General features: G+C 40.0%; 1 non-coding gene across 1 annotated transcript; it reads right to left on the bottom strand.

The window, feature by feature from the left end:
* Nucleotides 1–4,668: 4,668 nt before the first annotated feature.
* TRNAL-AAG (transfer RNA leucine (anticodon AAG)) lies at nt 4,669–4,750 on the bottom strand. Its single transcript has one exon. It is a non-coding gene; the product is annotated as a tRNA-Leu (tRNA).
* Between the last annotated feature and the right edge of the window lie 2,234 nt (nt 4,751–6,984).

Below are 6,984 nucleotides of genomic sequence, written 5' to 3' on the forward strand. Positions count from 1 at the left end.
AGTGTTATCAATTGCAAACACAGAAATAGGAGATAACAAAGGTTTGGATTTCAATTTAAGTTTTTCCAAAAACCCTTTATCAATCAAATTTAGTGTAGAACCACAATCCACAAATACCTGAAATTCAATCAAATCTCCTTGCAGAGCAGTACTCCCAGGAATTAACACTCCTGCAGAGCGTAAGAAAGCTATACGGGAATAACTGACCTCTTTTTTTCTTTACTTAAATGACGCTCACAATACTTAATCAAATGATCAGCTTTACCACAATAAAAACACAAACCTTCGGTGAATCTCCGCTCTCTTTCTTGAGAGCGGAGTGACATCTCCCTAACCTCCATTGGTTCTCCGCTGTCAGAGCAGATTTTCTGGAAGCTAGGACCTGAAGTTAAAGGAGTTTTTACATCATTGACCCTGGACTTTATCCTCCTGTCCAGACGAACAGCTAACTGCATAGTTTCCGGCAGAGTCTCAGGTGCAGGGAATGCAATTAGCAAATCCTTAACACTTTCACTCAGACTAGCAAGAAATAAACATTTCAACGCCGAATAATTCCATTAAACTTCTGAGGCCCATCTCCTGAAGTGTGTGCAATAAATTTCAACATAATCTGACCCCTGATTCAAACGTCTAAGTTCTGATTCAGCAGATGAGATTCGATCAGGATCATCATATAATAGAACCATAGCAGAAAAAAATTCTTCAACAGAACTTAAACACGGATCATTAGGTTGGAGAGAATTGGCCCACCCCTGTGACATAATAAAACCAATGCGCTGTGATTCATTCCCAGAGAACCTCAGTCTCAAACAAAAATATAACAAACAACCAATTTTAAAGAAAAAAAATCTTACTGTGTACCATAAAAAACATCAGGCAGTCCTACTTTTGGTTCGACAAAATGCGCTCCAGGACAGCTACTCACATGTTGCTGAAGCTCGGCCACCTCCAGAGACAATCCCTGCAGCCGTTGAGCCAACTCCTGGACAGAAACCATACTGATCCCCAAATTTCTTTCCTTTTAGTTTTTTTTGGGTTGGACTTACTGTTATGATCTGCAACAAAAACTAAGGAAAGAAAGGGGAAAGCTGTCCCTACAGTAAGTCTAAGCTGAATCCCTACGATGTAGCGGGCAGCCTGTTCCTTGTGAACAGACCCACCTTCGTCCTCGGCTAGTCTGAAAGGAGACCTATAGAATAAAGGGAGGAGTCCCTAAAAGAACTAAGGACTGGGACAAAAATGGGACACCTCCTAACAGAAATTGTTGCAGAGCAAAAGACAAACAGCCAAAAAGTACTAAAGGTCCCAGAGGACCAAGCAAACTAGACAGAGATAGGCACCTGGTTAGAGAGACAGGCAAAAAACACTGAAGTCCAGCAAAGCCAGAAGGGCGGAGCTGGAATATATAGGCAGCTGGTCACGTGACTGCAAAACACAAGATAGCTAAAACTAACAGGACGGTTCTAACAGACAGCATTTGTAGTGACTGTCGAAAAACTACTTTCTGGAGATACACACCCAAATCAGTTGTGTGACTTTTTTATACACATTTTAGGTGAAGACACGCACTGTCCTGGGATTGTAAATTGGTTCAGAAAAGGAAAATAGAAAAAAAGTGCCAGTGGAACAAACACCCACAAGGGTGGCAAAACCTTAATTATCTTATTTTGCAGACTATAAAAAGCACTGGACTGTAAGGCACGCTCAAAATTTTGGAGAGTAAAATAGCAGGGTGCCAGGAATGTAATCAACATCATTTTTGACCACTTTACCCTTTTCATCTTGTAAAAATCCTATAGCATGTTTGGATTTTCTTTAACTTTTGACTTACTTCCAAAATCCTTTCTTATTGCTTTTGGTCTCTCTTGCAAGTCTCACTTCATTACTGGCTTTTGCTATTCTAACGCTAGCCCAGCTTTCCCTGCAGACAGCATTATATTCTTCTTAAGATATGAACCCTTCTTTCCATTTGATATTCATTTCTTTGTTCATTTTTAGCAAGTTTTTAAGTTCAGTATTCAGCCATCCTGGTCTCCATAAATGCTTTCCATTCTTCCTTCTTTCCGGGAGTGTTACTGATTGTGCAGTGAGAATTTAATTTAGCAAAATGTCCCATCCTTCCTTGACATTTCTTTCCTTTAGAACATCCTACCTTTCCTTCCTTTTTACTGGGTCCATTAAAAACTGCCTTTCTACAGTCCAATCCTAAAATCTCAGTTTTCATAGGTTTTCCTCCTTATGTAGTACAAAATGTTATTATAGCATGATCGCTGCCTCCTAAATTCTCAATCACCTTTACATCTTCAACCATTTCCTCATTTTTCGTTAAAATTAGATCTAAATAAATAATGGCAGCGGTGGGATTTGAACCCACGCCTACAGAGAGACTAGTCCAAACTCAGCGCCTTAGACCGCTCGGCCACACTACCTCATATAGATGTTCAAAGTTATTTATATCAGAAGTTTGCTTTTGATGTAAGTGGCAGAAAATATTTTATATCCAATTAGACAAAAAGACAAATGTTATTATGCAACAGCAACGTAGTTATCAGGGATTTGTTTGTACATTGACTCTGGGGCACCATTTTACAAAACATATGACTTGTATCCAGATATTTTACTAATCTTTCCTGTGTTGGCTCATCTGCTAATTTTTAGATATCACTGAATTAGGTGGTATAGATTACTTGCTATGATCTCCCATATACAGGACACTCAAACATGAAGGATTCCTACATCCCTGCCTGTACGTAACAGATAATCAGAAGCAGCAGCAAGGAAGACATTATACAGCAGTGCAGAGCAGTGTATCTGTGAATACATCACTAGGGTGACTAACTGGAAAGCAGCAGAAGCAGCATGGCTCTATTTATATTTGCTAATCACTCTACTCATCCTGTATTGATAACCCTAAAAAGGCAACAGGGATATGAGCTATCAGTTAGACATCTTTTGACCAAGATTGATTTTGGCAAATTTTGAGAATGGTTGATCATTCATTGAACTGACATGGATGTAACATAGATGGTAAATTATGTAATTAATTCTGGTGCCTAAAGCCAACATGACCACTCATATGTAATTTTCATACGTATGACTTGCTGACATGTTCCTTTTCTTCTACAGCACAGTGAAGATCACTTGATGTTACATTTGCTTTCTTAGAGAACACAGAAGCAAAATAGGAATTTAAAAGTTCAGTCTACTCAACATCATTATTGACCACTTTACCCTTTTCATCCTTTAAAAATCCTATAGCATCTTTGGCTTTTCTTTAACTTTTGACTTACTTCCAAAATCCTTTCTTAGGGTATGTGCACATGATGCAGAAATGCTCAGGATTTTTTCCTGAGCGTTTCTGCATCTCTCTGGCAGGAAAAAACGCATGCGGATTGTACATGCAGTTTCCTGCCAGGGACATGCGGAAATGAAGCGGTCTTCACTTTCATTTCCGCATGCGGGTTGACAAGCGCTTCCCAAGCGATTTTAGCATCACTTGGAAAGTGCTTGTCAACTTCACACTATATAAATCCATGCAACCGGCATGGATTTATATAGTGTGTGAATGTCAAAAAAAAAAAAATAAATATATACTTTACCCTCTGATGGCCCCCGGTGTCCGGCTTCGCTCGGTCCCGGCTGCCGGCAGTGAAGACTTTAGGGCCTTCTGACGTCAGTGTCACGTGACCCGTCACATGACTCTGACGTCAGCGAAAGTCCTTCTTCATTCAACCCCGAAGTGCCGGGAACCAAGCAGGAGCCGTCAGAAGGTAAGAATATATATATTTTTTATTTTATTCTTTTTTTTTTTTATGGTACCTGGGTCTGGATGAGAGTCCTCTCCTCCACACCCGGGTACCATCTGCATATTAGACCGCATGAAAAGCGCATCAACATATACTGTGATGCGGATTCCATGCGGTCTAATGCAAGTCAATGGCGGCAAAAGAGCAGCATTTCCGCAAAATTAATTGACATGCTGCGGATCTTTGACCGCAGCGTTTACGCTGCGTAAAAATCCGTATCATGGGCACAGCACATGCGGATTTCAATTGGGGAACATTGCTGCCCTTCTACCATGCGTTTTTAATGCGTTTCCGCGGCATTTACGCAACTGCAAAAACGCCGCGGAAACGCCTTAAATACTAATCGTGTGAACTCAGCCTTATTGCTTTTGGTCTCTCTTGCAAGCCTAACTTCATTACTGGCTTGAGCTCTTCTAATGCTAGCCCAGCTTTCCCTGCAGACAGCATTATATTCTTCTTTAGATATGAACAGTTCTTTCGATTTGATATTCATTTCTTTGTTCGTTTATAACAAACTTTTAAGTTCAGTATTCAGTTATCCTGGTCGCCATAAATGCTTTCCATTTTTCCATTTTTTTGGGATTGTTACTGATTGTGCAGTGAGAATTTAACTTAGCAAACTCTCCCATCATTCCTGGACATTTCTTTCCTTTAGAACCTCCTACCTTTCCTTCCTTTTTACTGAGTCCATTAAAAACTGCCTTTCTACAGTCCAATCTTAAAATCTTAGTTTTCGCAGGTCTTCCACCTTTTGTAGCTCAAAATTATAGGATAGTATGACCGCTGCCTCCTAAATTATCAATCCACATTAGTTCCTCAACCGTTTCCTAATTTTTGGTAAAAATTAGATCCAGATAAATAATGGCAGCAGTGGGATTTGAACCCACGCCTCCAGAGAGACTGGAGCCTTAATCCAGCGCCTTAGACTGCTCGGCCACGCTACCTCATACAAATATTCAAACTTATTTAAATCAGAAATTTGCTAATGATATAAGTGGCAGAAAACATTGTATATTTAATTAGACAAAAATACAAATGTTATTATGCATGAGCAACGTAGTTATCAGGGATTTGTTTGTACATTGACTCTGGGGCACCATTTTACAAAACATATGACTTGTATCCAGATATTTTACTAATCTTTCCTCTGTTGGCTCATCCGCTAATTTTTAGATATCACTGAACTAGGTGGTATAGATTGCTTGCTATGATCTCCCAGATACAGGACGATCAAACATGAAGGATTCCTACATCCCTGTCTGTACGTAACAGATAATCAGAAGCAGCAGCATGGAAGACATTATTCAGCAGTGCAGAGCAGTGTAGATATGAATCCATCACTAGGGTGACTTACTGGAAAGCAGCAAAAGCAGCATGGCTCTGTTTATGTTTGCTAATCACTCTGCTCATCCTGTATTGATAACCCTAAAAAGGCAGCAGGGATATGAGCTAGCAGTTGGACTACATTCGACCAAGACTTATTTTGGAAAATTTTGAGAATGGTTGATCATTGATTGAACTGACATGGATGAAACATACAGTAGATGGTAAATGATGTAATTAATTCTGATGCCTAAAGCCAACATGACCACACATATGCAGTATTCTTACGTATGACTTGTTCACATGTTCCTTTTCTTCTACAGCACAGTGAAGATCACTTGATGTTACATTTGCTTTCTTAGAGATCACAGAAGCCAAATAAGAATTTAAAAGTTCAGTCTTCTCAACATCATTTTTAACCACTTTACACTTTTCATCCTGTAAAAATCCTATAGCATCTTTGGCTTTTCTTTAACTTTTGACTTAATTCCAAAATCCTTTCTTATTGCTTTTGGTCTCTCTTGCAAGCCTCACTTCATTACTGGCTTTAGTTCTTCTAACGCTAGCCCAGCTTTCCCTGCAGACAGCATTATATTCATCTTTAGTAGAGATGAGCGTTGTTCTACTCGAACTGTTTGCCAATCTCAAATTCGAGCTGTTTTGAGTGGTGTTCGAGCCGTTCGGCGAACACGAACGATTTGAGAAAAATTCGGCTGTTCGAGGTTATGTACGATAACTGATCGTGCACCAAAATCATAACTGGATTTTTTCTCAGTAATGATGAAAATTAATGTTAATACGCAGTTTGAGTGTACAGCGGGGTGGGGGGAGGGGCAGGGGATGGATCTCTGCAGGAATAATGAAGATCTCCATTTTTTTTTCTCTTTCCCGCATTTACAGTGGGGAGGTGCAATCTGTCAGCCTATCAGCAGCGCACACACGGAGCGAAGTGCTTTTTTCACACAAGCAAGGGCATGTGTCATTGGCAGTGTATGTCACATGTCCTTGCCCTATAAGACCAAGCCATTTTCCCCGTCGCCACCATTTTCTCACTGCTGCAGCTGCGTGTTAGACGGCACCGCTGTTGTTGTGTGCGCTATACCTTGTTAATTTCAAGCCAATTTTCGCACAAATCTACAGATAGCTTGGGAGTAGGGAATACTTGTGATTGCAGTCCTTTTAAGGACTAGGTTACAGCATTTCCTACGACTTTTATCAGGCAGGTCTGTGCTCTTAAATAGATAGATTGTGGGAGTAAAGACTAATTGTAATTGCAGTCCTTTTCAGGACTAGGTTACATCAGTTCCCATCAGTTTTTGCCAGGCAGGTCTGTGCCAGTGCTGTGCAAGTTTTTTTCACAGCATTTGGCTGAATCTAGCAAAGCTAATCCTTTTTGGCCTATTGCAGAGTGTGTTAGTCAGTGGAGTAGCCTATCTGTGTTGCAAGATATACCACCTGTGCATAGAATACCAATTTTTTTACTGCACCTAGTGAAGTAAAATCTTTTGGGCATAGCATCATTCTATTAGTCCATCTATACTGTCCTCCATCAGATTGCAAATTGAACATAATTTTTTTCTGCATCTAGCTCTGAAAAAATATTTGGGCTTCTAGCAGTGTGTGGGACTTGTTCTATTAGTCCATCTATACAGACCTCCATCAGGTTGCAAACTGAATATAATTTTTTTCTGCATCTAGCTCTGAAAAAATATTTGGCCTTCTAGCAGTGTGTGGGACTTTCTCTATTAGTCCATCTATACAGACCTCCATCAGGTTGCAAACTGAATATAATTTTTTTCTGCATCTAGCTCTGAAAAAATATTTGGCCTTCTAGCAGTGTGTGGGACTTTCTCTA

Source organism: Phyllobates terribilis, unplaced genomic scaffold (genome assembly GCF_046119375.1).
Source record: "Phyllobates terribilis strain yellow unplaced genomic scaffold, ASM4611937v1 Scaffold_11__3_contigs__length_659146591, whole genome shotgun sequence".
In the NCBI taxonomy this organism is placed as follows: domain Eukaryota; kingdom Metazoa; phylum Chordata; class Amphibia; order Anura; family Dendrobatidae; genus Phyllobates; species Phyllobates terribilis.